Source organism: Chaetura pelagica, unplaced genomic scaffold (assembly GCF_000747805.2).
Source record: "Chaetura pelagica isolate M959 unplaced genomic scaffold, ChaPel_1.0 scaffold11, whole genome shotgun sequence".
Lineage (NCBI taxonomy): Eukaryota > Metazoa > Chordata > Aves > Apodiformes > Apodidae > Chaetura > Chaetura pelagica.
In genome coordinates, this window is record NW_009952694.1 from 1,258,450 (window position 1) to 1,275,716 (window position 17,267).

The 17,267-nt window shown below is 35.7% G+C and overlaps 1 protein-coding gene across 1 annotated transcript in view; it reads left to right on the plus strand.

Annotated features, from left to right (window-relative positions):
* Positions 1–3,748, plus strand: part of AKAP6 (A kinase (PRKA) anchor protein 6) — a 239,156-nt gene extending 235,408 nt beyond the window's left edge. Inside the window, exon 14 of the mRNA XM_009993930.1 lies at positions 3,234–3,748. The gene's annotated coding sequence lies outside the window, so the exon portion shown is untranslated. The remainder of the gene's footprint in view (positions 1–3,233) is intronic.
* The last annotated feature ends 13,519 nt before the right edge of the window (positions 3,749–17,267 follow it).

Genomic DNA, 17,267 nt, shown 5'->3' on the forward strand with positions numbered 1-17,267 from the left:
TTGAGATGATGACAAAAGTCTAGGTTGATAACTGAAAATTATGTAAACATAAGTTTTTCCTAAATTACTGGGTTTTTAGTTTTCTTAATTTTGTCACTCATTTTTATAATATTAGTTTGAGGGATAATACTTACTATAGGGACTATGACTTTATTCTTCTTCTCATTCTTTCCCTGAGGAAGATAATAGCATGTCTTTTCAATTCATTAGTACTTTTCCTGAGGATCTCAAAATACTGTATAAACTTCCCCTCACTTCATAACTTCTTAGTTACTTCCACAATAGTTAGCTATGTTTTCCAGAAGGCTGGGGTATGATAATATTCAGTTTAAAAGGCGTAAGGACTAACACTGGACACAGAGGATGGAGATACTAATAAATGCCCCTCAAGGCAATAAAATGTAATTAAGAGTCTATATGCAACAACTTGATAGGGTAATGTTAGAGTTTTAATTTTCGGCCAGGGGTTGACAGATCTTTTTAAGGTAACAAAGCCCTTCACACTACCTACCGCTTCTTACATTTAGGAGAATACACTGGTCCTTAACTAATATGTGTAGCATGGCTTTCATAGAAGTTATGTACTATATTATTCCCAGTAGTGAAGCCCTAGGATATGTATAGTTTATCTCTGGCACATCAAAAAATGAAAACGTGAGCTACTAGATTTGGTTTCACTAAAGTCTGAGCTCCCTTCCCCCATTCACAAGCTTGGTGCTTTAACTTCATCTCTCATGCTATGGGGAATGAATTACAGAAGCAATCTATCCTAATTTGTTAACTTATTCAAATAACAGTTATTATACTTAACTATGCTAAAGATTATCTTTTTGGTGGCAGATTGTTTATTTTTTGATGAGGCTAATTACTGATTTTCCAAAGGTAATTTACATTTATTACTAATACATCTTTTAAAATGTGACAGATAAATGTTGTTCCCATAAGTGTATTATGAAAAAAGTTACTATTTAAAAACACATTATTTAATTTGAAAGATAAATGGCAAACACCATTATTTTTCCTGTAGCACCTGTGCTGTAAGCTCATTTAAATGTGTAATTCCATGTGTAGCTGCAATACTTAGAGAAAAATAATCTATAGTATATGTGTACCATAAAAGCATACTGAGAATTGAAAGCTGAAAAAGGCATAGTTTCAAATGTAGTTTGATTTTATACTCTTTTATTATTTTGACTTGGCTGTACAGGAGAATAAAGTAACAGTGAAGAAAATATTTTTGCCAAATGTTGCAATCCTATGATTTTAGTAGTATGCTAGGAAAAAATTACCATAATAATAACAAAAAATTAATAACTTTTCTATAAGCAGGCTTGAAAATATCTCTGTCAGCAGTGACTAGTCTCTTGTATGAGGCAACACAGAATTTTGGTGCTCGTAAAGCAATGCTGATTTTATTTCTCAAGTAGGGGACAGCCGGAAATAACTATTTTTCTGTGTATGAGATCATGCAATCTTCTGCACAGTGACCTGTGACCCGTGACTCACCTATGGGATGGGAATTTTTAATCACATATTCAATGTGCGTAGAGATCAATACGTTACAGAAGTTTATGTGATTTGTTCAAAGTCTTTTCTAGAGGATACATTCTAGAGGACTTCTGTGTGTCATCTTACGTTAGTTCTCACAAGTAAGTCACAAAAGCAATTTCCTTCCTTTTGTACAGAATTTGTAATTAAAAGTTAAGTTTTATCTTAATTTAAGGGAAAAAATGTTTTAGGCTCAAGAAAATTAAATTGATTTTATGTGACAAGGCAGCAATATTAGCCAGAATATCCTGCCACTTACTACAGCCAGGAAAAATCCAGGTCTGGTACTCAGAAGGCCTGACTATTATTTCCTGTTCAATGATACATATTTTTTTTTTTGTATATGACTTATTCCTTCCTTGCCTCAGTTTCTTTAGCAAGAAAATAATGAGAGTAATGATCAATGGGACCTGTGAAGCATGATTTATTAGCTGAAAAGTGTTTTGAGATCCACAGAAAAAAGATACAGAAATGCAAAGGACTGTTATTTAATGATTAATTACAGGAGAAATATAACATACAGGTTTACACAATAGTTAAATGTAATACTTTACTTTTAGAGACTGGAACTACAAGAATGATCTGAATCTTTTCTGACTTTTTTTTCCTAGAAGTTTTTATAAGGAGGTCAATAATATAATGTTTCTTTATAGAGTTTAAAACCGTCTTTTTAGCTCCTTGCATTAGTTGACTTTGAAAAATTTGAATAAAACAGACAGATAATCTTGTATTGTCTGTAAATTACACAACTTTTGAAAAACCTGCCATAATCCATCAGTGAGAGTTTTAGAAACCTTTTGATACAATCTTACCCTTTATTCAGATCAGTTCTTCATTAATTTCTAAACAAACTGTTGAGCTTTTAACTATTTCATCTAATTTATTTTCTCTATAAATGCTGGGGCAGAGTGGGGTGTCATTTACAGCAAATAAAATCAAGGTAACTAGATACATCCAGATATTCCTGCTTATTTTGGAAGGCAGGTAATGCACATCTGGATTGCCTCTTAGGAAAGGCCTATGAGACGTACTTTGCACTGATTTTGGAGCTGTATTCTGACAGTTATTTCTTCATAAGCCATATCATAAACCTGTGCTCTTTGGTGAACGTTTTAACTCCAAACTCCTAGCTGGATAATTCTATAGTTTGAAAATGCATCTTATTGCTGGTACTAGAAGTGTCTAAATAGCTATTTACAATTTAAAAATACAGTGATGACACAGACAACCCTATTAATGGACCACTTCTGTGACAATCCTTTTCTCCTCTCCATTGAAATCTCATTCTGTATGTTTACATAAATATTAAAGTAAGTTATGGGTAGATCTTTTTGTTGCTCAGCTTTTGAGGATTCCTATGTTTCCATTGACTGATGCACTTCTGAGTATGCTGAAGGTAAGTTTGCAGGTAAGGATGAGGACAGGATCCAGGGAAAAGGTCAGATTTGATGACTTTTCACGTTTCTTTAGAAATAAAGTCTCTACGAAAATCAATGAGTTTTCTACATCAATACAATTTTTTACACTAACTTGTACCTCAGGCTGTTAAAAGTCATTGTTTGCCTACTGTATGCTTCTGCCATGTGATCATTTAATGACTATCTATGGTTGTTCTGGAAGAGCTATGTTTTGCAAATAAAACTTCATTTTCTGTAACCTACTATTACTTTTTTGTTTCCTTTTAGAATCTTGGCTGCAATTCAGGTGCAGGTTCATCCTGTAAACCCTGGGATGACCTCCAATTCCATTGTACCACTGCCTTTCATTACACTGACTCCCAAGATAAATTTTCTTTCCAAATGTGATTTGTCCATGTTGGCTTTGTGATCAGGCTGCATATGCTAGTCCTATTTCAGTGATCATTTTGTACTGTAGCAAGGCCATTTGCTTTCATAAGGATTCCTTTCCCAAGCTACCTCTAATGATGTCCCCTTCCTAAATTGGATGCTCCTGTTCTACTTAGCACTGGTTCTGTTCTTTAAAGTTTTAAAGTTCCACAGAAGTCATGATCAGTCTGGTTCATATTTTCAGAACTGTACCTGTCCGTGTTCTTCTATTTTTTGTATCAAATTTAATATTTATGTGTATAATGCATAAGTTTATTGAAACTGCTTTAAAGTGATGATTTTGTTGGATTGCAGCAAAAAGAAGTCATTAGCCCTACTGATTCAATGCATCTAAAAATTAAGCAATTTTTTAAATGGCATTTTATTTATTTAATTTTAAAATTTAATCTATGCAACACTTCAAGAAACAACTACATGGTGTTGTATATTAGGAACTGTTGACATTCTACTGAATTAAGTACAACATTTTGGTTTTTTATGCTTCTTGAGGTGGTAATGAGAAAAAAAAAGTTTTTAAAAAATGTGTGCCTTGCTGTATTTCTTATACCATTTATTAAAAAGCTGCTTTCACAGTGAAATTATGTTGGTTTGAAAGAAGGAAATAGCAAGGTAAAGATGTGTGAATAACTTCTGTATATATGTATAACCAAGTGCAAACATTGATGTATAATGACAGTATAAAATGCTTTCATGTTTGTGATGTCCAGTGATGTGGAAAATATAAGCCTTAAAACCATTAGATTGCATGGTAATTAGAAATGGCATAATAAACATAGTTTATTGGGGAAAAAAAAAAAAAAAGCAGAACTGGTGATCTGTTTTACCTGCGTTCCAAGAACAGAATGCTTTATCTAAGGACAGAAGAATGTGGTTTTGTTTGCAAATATTCCCTAGAGATACACAATTTCACAGCTGGTGAAGAATTGTATTACCTGGCTCAGAGGTAAAGAACCTTTTCATTAAAGATTCTGCATGTTTTTTGGGCCAAACAAGGAGACAGAAATATTTAGTAGTTTAAACTACTACACTGCCAACTGCAGTGGTGGCAATGATCAAGCACACTCTTATAGCAGATATTTTGTGTCTTTATCAATAACAGTTTGCTCTCTGATTCTTAAAATGCCATTCATTTACATAATTATATTGAATAAGCTTTATATAAAGATATATATGTACACTTTTACAGTTGGTTGTTTCAATTACTTAGACGGTACCTGTTGAATGATTTTATCTTGTGCTAGAACTATGTTGGGTGGCCAAAACAAGCCACACAGCTTTACAGCCTACCTCTGCAAACATGGCATTCATCTCCTAGAAACACTATTGGAAAGGGATGTCAGGGAAGTTAAAAGGCAAGGAATGCTCTCCCATACCACATTTCATCATTATTTTTCCAAGTACATAAATGTTTTTACAAAAAGCTTCAACATTCTTCTTCCTTTAAAAAAGTACATCACTTTGACAAGCTTAGCTAGTAGCTTAGAGGAACTGTACTGACCAGCTGATATATTAATCCAACACTGAAGGAACAGATATCTAAAAAAGAATGTTTTCCAAATTATTAACAGCTTCCTGTTATGGCAAGAAAAAAACTATTTATCTCTGAATTTAAATTTCCACTGCAGAGCCTTGGGTAGGCTATGATATAGCTAGGGTTGCAGAAATAACTTTTAGCTTAAAGAAAAGTGTAAATAGAAAGATGCAATTTGTAAAAGAGCCTTTTGAATTTGTAAAGTTTCTTGTGCTTGCATTCCTTGTGGTGTATAAATCTCATAGGATAATCTATAGTTACCAAAAATGTATAATTATGTATCTAAAGATCCCTTCAACTTATTATAAATACTTTTTGAATTGTATACAAAGTAATTTGGAATATAATTCCTAATTTTAGTAAAATTTTGACACTGGCAATTATGTTAATCTATTCATTATTTCAAACATTATTTTTAAAATTATCTTGATACGGGAGTTGAGTTTAGAATAATTATTTTTCTCTCCCTACCATTCTCTGATTTATATTGCATTTTTTTAAACTTACTTTGACTATAGTCATACCTTACACTATGATGACTGGAAAACTAATAAGTCAGAGGCTTTTCAGATCTGTCAACCCACTCAACAGACTGTACAGAACTCCATCAATTACTTGTACCATTCTATTAGGCCATTTGCCGCAAATTCACTTCTTTCCTAGGGGAAAACACTAGTACTTGTCAAATCAATAAACCACATATTCATCATACAATATCTGGAATATTATATAGCCACAACTCAAATTTCTGTGGTTCCTTCTTGAGGGATGTTGAACATTTTAATTTAACTAGTATTCCCAGATCTATATTATTTGTTCTCATCAGATAAAGTAATCATTTTTATTACTGTGATGCAAGAACCATCACTATCAACTATTCCTCTTTTGGAATGGTTAGAAGCTTTATCAATTTTTATTTTTACTCTCAGAATATATTTGACTTATCAATAAAAATTGATTTTTAAAGGAAAAAGAATCTCTGATATGTAGTCTGTAGGATTTGTAAATGTCTTAGTGTAGTTCATATGTTTATGGCCAAATTGTGCCTAGAACTTGCAAGAAGTTCTACTGCTAAGTCTCTAGAGACTTTTATATATATCTATATTGGTATAGTGTAAAATTCATGTTGCTGTACCAATATTACTTCTAAGATCAGCCCATACATAGATTCCTGTATAGATCCTTTTCCCTGCTGGTGAAATTCTCCTGTGCAGTAGAACCATGAAGCAAGTGTTCTGCAGCATTAATCCCCCCCTCAAGTTCCATAGGCTGCTTTTTATTCCACACACTCCTTGGCTCATGCTTGAACAACATCTGCAATATGTGAGGAGGCCATTTGACAGCAACGTCCCTGACACGTGGATCTCCCTTTCCTGCCTGCTTCACATTCCTTCCATGGAGAGCCAGAGCTCTCCAGCTCTAAGCAAAGGGAACACACTCTAAAACTGGTGGTAAAAAACAAAGCTGTGACTACGATTTAAAAGGTGTTCTGTAATCATAGTAGTTTTATGTATGCATAGCCTTGTAAACCATGTCCCCAGTCTTTCTCACATAATGGCTTGCCTTTTTCCCAAGGTAAGTCAAAGAGTTTTTATGGAATAGTGCCTCTGCAACTTTGTTACAGTTAGAGAAATCTAGGTGGCATCTCTATGCCCTTATGATTGTGTTGTTCATTGCATACATGTGTACATGTAAGTGTACAAACACAGGCACAGATACTGAAATTGTTCCTCTTTGTTTGTTTCACAATAATCTCAAATGAAGTCACAGTCAGATGGCATCTTAACCTTCCTCCTTGGTGACAGGATCTATGAATGACATAACCTCCTGCATCACATATTTTAGAATTTTAATCCAATTACCCTGTGTTGATCAAAACAACATATTTTGATACCACACCCATGTATCTGAGATACATACCAGATAAAGTGTATCTAGTAAAAGGTTTGGGTTAATTTTTATATTTTATTAATTTATTTATTTATAAGACATCAGGAATGATATTATAAAGGTTCCTGTGCTGCAGCGAATGGAGAAGGGGTTATTAATGTTTAGGCCACACTGTACTCATATTTACTTGAGAGGATTAACAGGGATGTCAAGTCCTCAGCCAAGTCAATAGCCTTCACTGACAAGTTTCTAAAACCTCATTCCTAATAAAAGCATCACTCTGAGAAGAATTTTGGCCAACAAATGACATCTGATCTATTGCCTTCAGTGCTGTGCGCCTATTTTTTCAGACTCACCCTGTCTTTTATACCTCTTCTACAAACCCAGGTCGCTTACATTTTTCATGTGACTGCTGTTTTCTTAGTAAATGCTTGTTCATCCCTGATTTTTATAAATTATTTTAAGGACTAAAGCATAAATGAACTTGGCATCACCTAGATCTGTGCACTGGATGAATTCTAAGTGCTTCAGTGCTTTAAAAATGGAATTTCCTATGCAATAGCAAGGAGCAGTACTTTATTTCTCAGCATTGGGGACATAAAAGCAAAATTAGAATTGTATGAATCAAAAATTTTGATGTAAAAATATTATTGGGATATTGTAGTTATTGTCAAGCTGGTCATTAAAAATATTAGAAGTACAGAATTACATCGTACTTAAAATGAAAATATATACAATGGGGAAGAACAATTAGGCAAGTAAATGGTTCTACCTCTACCTTACCCAGAGCTCGTATCTCTGTGACATTCTGGGTTTGCAAATGGAAGTGAAAATAATTTTTAAAAACACCTGCAACTTTAAAAAGATTTTACCTTTCTTGTAATTGCTGTGGTAATGTTTTAAATGCAGCAAGGATCCAATTGTAGCATTTTCCAAAGAAACATGAAAGTGACAGGGAAACATATTTGACAAGATTTCAAGCAATAGTAAAAAATCACAAATCATTCTTGTAGTTCATTTGCATAACGGAAAAAAAAACAGGCTTTGGAAGAACTAATACAAAGCATCAACTGTCTACCCCAAATCTATCCCTTTTTTTAGGGGTAGATAAATGCTACTGGAAATAATGTGCCCTCAGATGAGATGGTATAACAAATTTTCAAACAGGCTACTCTATACCTATATATATTCCTGAACTTCTGCTCTGGAGGTCTTAAACCAAAATTCTGATGCCAGAACTGCATTTACAGGACATGGGGTTTGTTGTTTCTTCCATACCAAATTTGAGCTGAGAGACATCTCTGTTTAAGCTGGAAAATGAAGTTGTAGACAGTAGATTTTACATAATAAAGAGTGGCAAAAAAAAACCCAAACCAAACCAAACGAAAACAAAAAAAACCCAACAACAACAAAACAAAACAACAAACAAAAAAAAGGGAAGGAAAGCAAAAAAAACCAACAAAACAATCTTTCTGTAAATCCTGGTGGTCTCCTACCAGCAGTTTAATCAAGAATACTCTAAGCTTTGTAGAATTATGATAGTTCTATTAACTGACCATTATTTCTCCTGACATATTGATGCGAGACAGATCTATGTCTCTTTCTAGTTTTTGCTTTACTTACCTCAAACTAGGGTTTTTAGAAGTGCTGAAAAACTTATGGAAGTGTATTTTCAATAGTGTATTTCAATTAAAATCATATAATGAATCAAAAAACAAACAACCCCACAGCTCTGTTGGATTGTAGAGCATCTGTGCCAGCCCAGCTGATCAGTGATGCTTTTGGCCATATTTTGTAGAGGCAAAGTTTTCAAAAACCTTTTCATGCACACAGAAGTATATTTTCCACTATTAACATAACTGCTAAAGAAAGCTCCCCCTGTAAGGGCAACTTGCCTTAAATGAGAAGATAGATATTTCTCAAATCTATTCCTGCATCTCTTATCCTTTGGTTTTCTGAGCTGAATATTTCACAACTTCTACCTTTTCTTCCTGCAAAATTCAGCAACTACAAGAAGGGTTTGCAACATCTGTTTGTAACAGGCAAATTATAGGTAATATTTTGAAAGGAGGGCAAGTGGCAGGCAGAGCAATAGGAGCTTGGTGTGCAGAGAATGTAGCTGGTAGATATGCAATGCAGCACCTGTGCCAGCAAGACTAGAGGGAGGATTTGGATCTGCAAATGTCATGCTGGCTGATGACTGAAAAAGAAGAGAGAAGCTGAGGAGGAGGTGGAGCTTCAAGGATGGTTGATAGAAACAAGCTCTGGTAAAATATTTGTAGAATGATAGGAGTATACACTGTATTGAAACAGATTTATCTCTATTGCTAGACTTGTTATTGCAAACTGTAAAGTGATGCTATTCATGAATACTCATTTTTCTGAATCTGCTGTTCAGTATGCCAGGCATATCAATCAGATGTACCATTGTCAGTTAATTAACATTTGATTGCATTAAACATAGGGTGTTGAAGAGGAGATTTCTTCTCGGAGGGGGAAGGGTGTGAGCTCTTTGAAGGAGGAGGGATGTGTTCTTAATAATTATCATCAATTGTGAGTAAAGTAAAATTGAAATCTGTGTGCACATATTTCTGAGCCACTTGCCACTCTTATGGCCACAGTAAGAGGGGAAGATAAAGGCAGTAAGGCAGTATCAGCACCTTACTCCATAGCCATATATTCTGCATATTGGATTGTCATATGTAGAAGAGCATCTGGAAATGCAAATGTCATCATATTAGACAAGTGTAGAAGAAGAAAAGGGCAAGGGCAAGGGCAGGAAAGGAAAGGAAAGGGCAGGAAAGGAAAGGGCAGGAAAGGAAAGGGCAGGAAAGGAAAGGGCAGGAAAGGAAAGGGCAGGAAAGGGCAGGAAAGGGCAGGAAAGGGCAGGAAAGGGCAGGAAAGGGCAGGAAAGGGCAGGAAAGGGCAGGAAAGGGCAGGAAAGGGCAGGAAAGGGCAGGAAAGGGCAGGAAAGGGCAGGAAAGGGCAGGAAAGGGCAGGAAAGGGCAGGAAAGGGCAGGAAAGGAAAGGAAAGGAAAGGAAAGGAAGGGAAAGGAAGGGAAAGGAAGGGAAAGGAAGGGAAAGGAAGGGAAAGGAAGGGAAAGGAAGGGAAAGGAAGGGAAAGGAAGGGAAAGGAAGGGAAAGGAAAGGAAAGGAAAGGAAAGGAAAGGAAAGGAAAGGAAAGGAAAGGAAAGGAAAGGAAAGGAAAGGAAAGGAAAGGAAAGGAAAGGAAAGGAAAGGAAAGGAAAGGAAAGGAAAGGAAAGGAAAGGAAAGGAAAGGAAAGGAAAGGAAAGGAAAGGAAAGGAAAGGAAAGGAAAGGAAAGGAAAGGAAAGGAAAGGAAAGGAAAGTTGAGTTAATGTCTACAGGACATATCTATAGCTATTTGATAGCATTTTGTAACATGACAGACATGATAGTATTCAAAATAATGAATGGTTTGGTTAAGACAAATCTGTCTTTTATCTTCTCCCAGCCACATAATACCAAGTCACTCACAGAAATGGATTGGTAGTGAATTTAGACATGATGGAAGGAGATACTATATTCCTTTGCATTATATATAATTAATCTGTGGGATTTTATTTCTACAAGAAATTACGGAGTCAAATAGCTTAGTGGGATTGTAAAGGAGTCTAAACATAGAATAGGCAGCTGTGCTAAGATAGCAGGTTAGTCCAAACTAATGACATTGGAGAGCAACCTTCATTCTCCATGATGAAAGCTGTCATGCTCTGAAAGAGCAGGGGGAATTTTCCAAACCCAAATTAAAAATGGCCAAAGGAAGATGGAAGATTTCTGCCTTTTCTGAGGCAATCAAAATGGGGCACTGACAGGCACAAGGCACACACATAAAAGCATAGAAAATGCCTGTGTGTCTTTTCTTTCCTCTTCATTCCCCTGTTAAGAATGAAGATGTGATGTCAGAAACAAATTAATTTGATTGCTTGACAAGTTATCATGCTGCAGCACAAGAAATTATCTCAAACATGACTGTGGATAACTGTAACCAGCTTTCCATATGCCATATGAAACATATGCATGGTGACCCAGAAGGAGTTAACTGTGATAAATTATATTTCAATAAAGAAAACACCCATATTTCAGACCAGTTGGGTAACAATATTTCAGAAGAATAACCCTTATTTAATCATATACTTTGATGGAGGAATGCTCATAAGTGCATCAGCACAATTCAATTCTTTCCACGAGACTGACATCTTAAACTGCTCTACACAATGAATCACCTTGTCAAATATAGTGCAAAATGGAAAACCTGTTTTCAAACTCATCTGATATAATGACATTTACAACAATATGTTTGAGATGATAAACCAACAATAATAATTCTATTTCTCTTAGAATTCCATTGTACTTTGTTTGGGTTGGTTGTTTTTTTTTTGGGGGGGGTGTGTGTTTTTTTAACTTCATCAAAATTTTATACCAGGACTTTTACTTTATGGGTCTAAAATAAGCCAAGAAGGAAACCACATTTTGCATACAACTGGAACTCTTAATTTTAACATTTTCTTAGAACAAACTAGTTTCAGTTGCAAGACAACTTGTATATATCCTCATCTGAAGATTCAGGTCATTTTTTAAGAACATTATATGTATGTCAATTATTTTCTTACGGTTTTTCAATGGTGATCAATAATATTTGTTTCCTTATTCTTATCATGACAGTAAATACATTAATTAAATACTTCTGAATGTATTTCCTTAGTTTAGTGAAATAAAAAAGACTATATTAAGAAAATCCATGTTAATCTTAGAAATCTATATTCTAATAATTGTTTTTTAAAATATGGTCATGAAGTCTGTGAAAAGATAAAAAAGAAAGCTGTCTCAGGAACATCCTTCCAGTAGCTCTTGCCACTACCAGAATAATGTTCTTGGCTGGCTCTCTCTCACCTACAGCCACTGGCATCTCTGAACAGGGAGATTTCATCCAGCTCGTCTAAAAAAAAGGTTTGATGAGATATTTTTAGAGGTATTAGAACTGCAGTTATTTACTATCTACAACAAACACATATTGATCTAGGGCTGCAAAAAAAAATGGGCCTTTGGGGAAAGTCTTGACTTTCAATACTGAATACGTGTGTTGAGCTGGAAAGCAAAGGCTTAAGGATGTGGGATAAACTTTCCAGACACTCTGGTGAACAGCAGCTGACAATCTTTAATAGGAAGAAATGAGACAGATCAGGTGCTCAGAAAGTAGAATTTGATAACTGATATATATGAGCCAGCACATGGAGAAGAGAGGATTTTTCTGAGGCTTCTGCACAACAAAAAAAAAACCACTTCTCAAGGTAGGTGTGGGCTACTAACAAAATTATTGGAACTGTTACAGCTATATACTTGCAGCTAAGATGTTCCCAGTTGGTAAATATATCATTCTTAAAATATTATCAGTTTGGACAAAAATATACTTATGCTTCATCATCAGATCAAGGGAGGTCCTCCTCCCCCTCTACTTGGCCCTGGTGAGACCTCACTTGGAGGTGTGTCCAGTTCTGGGCTCCCCAGTTCAAGAGGGACAGGGATTTACTTGAGAGAGTCCAACAGAAGGTAAGAGGATGGTTAAGGGACTGGAACATCTGCCTTATGAGGAAAGGCTAAGAGACCTGGGGCTTTTCAGTGAGGGTTACAGAGCACTGGAACAGGCTGCCCAGAGAGGTTGTAGAGTCTCCTCTGGAGACTTTCAAGACCTGTCTGGATGCCTTTCTGAATGACCTGCCCTAGTTGGTTTTGGTTTGGTTTTTGTCCTGGTCTGGGGGGGTTGGACTTGATGATCTTTGGAGGTCCCTTCCAACCCCTAATATTCTCTGTTTCAGTGATTCTGTGATTCATTACCAATGGGACCTCATACCAAAATGTCCAGATTAACATCTTATTTAAGTTATTTTCCCCAACGCCACTTCTTTTATTACTATACTGTTGCACAAAAGGTGACAACAGACTAGATTTTGGAAGAGTATTCCTTATTTAAAGGGGAAAAAACCAGCAACCCACTAACAACTCCTTGCTACTCCTACTCGCAAATAGACACATGAACTTTTCTCATCAGCCAAATTTTAAAAGAAGCAAAATCACATGGTATACAGTTCTTCAATTCACACCCATCCACATTTTAAACCAGGTCTGAATTCCTAAAATGTAATTTTATTCTGATAGTATTAGTGAGTACAAGCCAAGCTGTTTCTACGGAAGGATCCATAAGTACTGATTCTGATAAGGGAGCTCTTGCAGTTTCATTTCTAGCAATGCCTGTGCCATAATGCAGGGTACAGACCCTCATTGTCTGTTTTGCCTATCAGGAAATTCTGTTCTCAGCACAGAGGACATGATTAGAATGAAAGGGGAATACTCCCTGAGTATTTCTTTCTTTGCAGTGTTGGAAAGTGGAAGTTGGATAGTGGGGTCTCGTATTCACCAGGGCAAAGCAATGTATAAATACACATGTAAGTGGTGATACAAGTACGGGAAACTGGATCAGACTAGGAAATAGTTGCTTAAAAAGGCAGTATTGTTATGGTGTAAAAAAAATGCCACAGTGGCCCCATAAATAGCCGGTCTTTCTGCAAGATACATTTCCCTTACAGTGTTGGAAACCAGAAGCAACTAATGTGAATTCATTAAGGTGTTAATAAAGTGGAATGAATCTGCCTAAGGAATCAGAGGGCCAGCACTTCTTTGAAGTGTGGCAAATGATTGAAAAAAAATTTGCAGCATCTTCATTTATATAGCTCAAATCCTTAAACATGTTTACATACTGCACACTTTAAAAAGTTATTATTTTGGTACTATAGTGGTTTCATCCAGCCTATACCTCATCATATGTCAATCGTACTGTTAAAGTAACAAGCTGGCATTTTAAAAATTATATGCTTGCTGTGGTGTTGCATTTTACTTGCTACTTCTATGTCAGACAGACAAAGTTTCATTATTTCTTTCTGTATATACAAAGCTGTTTCAAGGTCCAGTTAGAAATAGAAGTTTTTAAACTTAATTTATTTCATAAACAAATATTTACATGTTATTGTTGTGAATATCTTTGGAAACAGCAAATAATAGTTACTTGAATTTGAGTATTGAGTTCTCTAAAAAAACACACACTTAAAAAGAAAAACAAATGTTGGCATTCTAAAGAAATTCAACCAGTCATATAATGCATTAACTAGCTACATGTTTTAATTTGTGTGGCAACTTGTCACTATTGCTGCCAATACACGATTTTGCAGAATTCAGATCCCTTTCACAATTAAAGTTGCTGACTGCTCAGTGCCATAGCAAATGATGAGTTGCCTTCCAGCACTGGCTTCTTGGTAGCATACTATGTGTCCTAAGATATAAACATGAAAAAAATAAAGTAATGACTGGAAAAGATCTTAAAACTCAGATAAATCCGCTAGATTAGGTGACAGAATGGAGCCTGGATTTGAATTCCTGGATGCTTATGTGAGACTAAAATTTTAATTTTCTATTATTTTTAAGACAGAACAATGGAATAAGTATTGCACTATGACTTAAGAATATTTTCATAAGACAATGCTGAAAGGCTTAGTTTCCATTAGTGGAAAACCGAATAATGTTTTTATATATGTATTCCTCTGTGTATTTCTAGTGCTTTTATATGAATTCTGTACAGCTGAATAATTTAGTGATTCTAAAAACTTACTTTTCCTGTCTCAAACGGGACTCTTTGCTCTCACCACAGCTAGACAAGTTCATACTTTTGCAGAGACCAGAAAACTCTTATCCCTTTTCCCATTTTAAAGGCACAGAAAGCTGAAAGCAAACACACTGGAGAAAACCTAAAGTGTGTCTCACAACAGGGACTAGTATCGGGGCTCCACAAGAATAGCAGAAGGATGACTGTCTTTTCTCACACTGGAGCAACCTTGTATTTTCTTAAAATCAAGTTTAATAAGGCCAATATCCAAGTTCTGAGGTTGCCCAGAGGAAAGGGTTTGTCAGACTACAATCTGTGTGGAAAAGTTATTCCTTGACCTTTTTTGCCACTGTATGTCTATGGCAGCATAGGGAGGTCAAAAGTGCACTAGTTGTTAGCACCAAAGATGAAGCTTAACCAGACACTGAGAGCAATGATTTTCAAACGGCTCCATTTGCAAGACAAGAAGTGTATCCTTTGCAGAGCAAGGGAGATGAAAGAGATTATTTTCTAGGGGTCACATTTGTTCTTCCTTTCTGACCTCTCTCAAGATTGCAAAAGCAGCAGCAAGAGTTTTCTATAGCAAAGAGGCACTAAACGGGCCCATTCTTTCCTCATCTCTGCTACTTTTCTAGCGGCAGCCATGCTCTTTTCTGCTCTCCCCTTCCTTTTCCTTCCCTTCCCTCCCCTTCCCTTCCCTTCCCTTTTCAAGACCTTCTTAGAACCTGGAATTGTCTGAGCTATGGTTTGGAGCTCATGCTTGTTTCCTGTACTCTCTCCCCCTGTTTCTGTCAATACTACCAGTATGGAAGCAGCATGGATCTGCCAGTATGGAAGCAGCATGGACCTAGCCATGGATCTGTGAGGTTTTGTATTTCCAGTTTTTTCCCTCTGGTTTTATTGACTATAGGTTGAAATAATCTTTTCTGCTTTAAGATCTGGGCACCATAAACTCAACTCCATTCAAGGTGCTGGTGCATTTCAAGGCACAGGTGGGTTGCAATGCCATCTCTATTCCATCCCTCCTTTGGGAGGCCCCATTCCACCAGGGTACAAATACAAGATCCTGCATGAATAGGTACTCAGTTCTGAAGATACTGCAATGATGCTATAGCAATTTATAGAAGCATCTTGGCTGATTTTAAACTACTTCTTTGATTTATCTTAGAAACAGGAAAAACACATCCAAAAGCTGTTCTAGCTCTAGAATGTTGCAGTTTTGAGCTTGAAATAAAAATAAATTTTTGACATATCACTGAAGTCTTCAAGTTATCATACATTGATAAAATGAATTGTCATTCAAAATAATGTGCCTTTTTTTAATTAGTGAGTATGAAACTCATCACTTCTCAACTCTTTGATAAAAGATCATGATGGTGGATTAATCAAAGGGTTATTACAAGGCACAGTGTGAAGTAGTTACTGATTTTGTACTTCTTTGCTGTGACCCAAAAATCAAGTTTGACCTAATTTTTCAACATCAGGGAGGAAGGAAAGAGAAATTCTATGCAGAGGTAACTTGGAATTGACTGGAAATATGAGATAAAACTCTCTGAGTTACCACAAAAAACAAACAAACAAACAAACAAAAAAACCCTAAACCTCCAAACAACCAATAAAAAAAACCCCAACACAACAAACAACCAAACCAAACGAACACAACTATTGGTTACATTTTTGAATACTCCCATCTTGACAGAGTAGTTCACAATCCAGATGTCACTTGACATGAACATCTCTGCAGTGGGAAGCTCAAATTATGGCCAAACACATCAAAGCAATGCAAAAATTTTTAAAAATACAGTAGGTGAGTCAGCTATAAGGCTAAGAAAAGAGAAGAAATTCTGACAGTAATGGGCTACATTGTTTAGCTTCAAATGGGATTTCATGCACCTCAACAAAGCTCTCTATCATAGCAATGGATTCTGTGGTTATTTTTCTTATGACTTTAATTTATGTTTTACTGTCAGTCACCAATGTTTGTTTAACACGTAGAATAGTTCTTTTTAAACATTCCCTCAAGCTACTTGGCTAGACTTGCAATCCATTGGGTGCCTCAGAGGATAAATTATTGAAATCTAAGCATATTAATACCTCATGCTCATTCCCATGGCTAATGCACAATTTTGCAGTTGGAATAAGAGTTTTAAGCCAAAATTTTAAGCAATGGAAAATTTTGCCTGTCTTATAAAGTAAACAGGTTTCAGTTGCCTTTTCAGTTCTGGAGGGGCCCTTGAGAATCCTTTAAGGCAGAAGGAATGGGCTGGTCACCCCACTTTTCAGTAACTAAAACTCAAGCAGGCCAACTCCCTAGTTAAAAAGATAATGTAGGAATGGGGAAGTTTTTTAAAGGTATTTTGTCTTATTCTTGAGTATCTTCACAAAAGATAATGTTCTTCTGAAGTGAATAAAACATCATCTTTAATGGGACAAAGCTGTCATTACTTTATTCCAGTTTCTGGGCTAGTTCAAAACATCATTTTCCTGATAGAAAATTTCTTCTAATTTATTTGATTTTGTATGAACAAGAATCTTTATCAACAAGATACTGGCAACAGTTATTATACATAAAGTATTTTATACCCATAGCACAGCATCTTTCTGTCTTGTTTAATCAAAGATACTAAATGGAAGATAAATATCTTCAGCTCTGCAGGTGCCACATTTCCTTGATTCTATTAACCCTTGCCTTCTCTAACAATTGCACCCTACTTTTTCCTGACAACAGCAACTTGTTGTCTCACCCCTTACAATTAATGTTAACAGCTCTTAAGGTA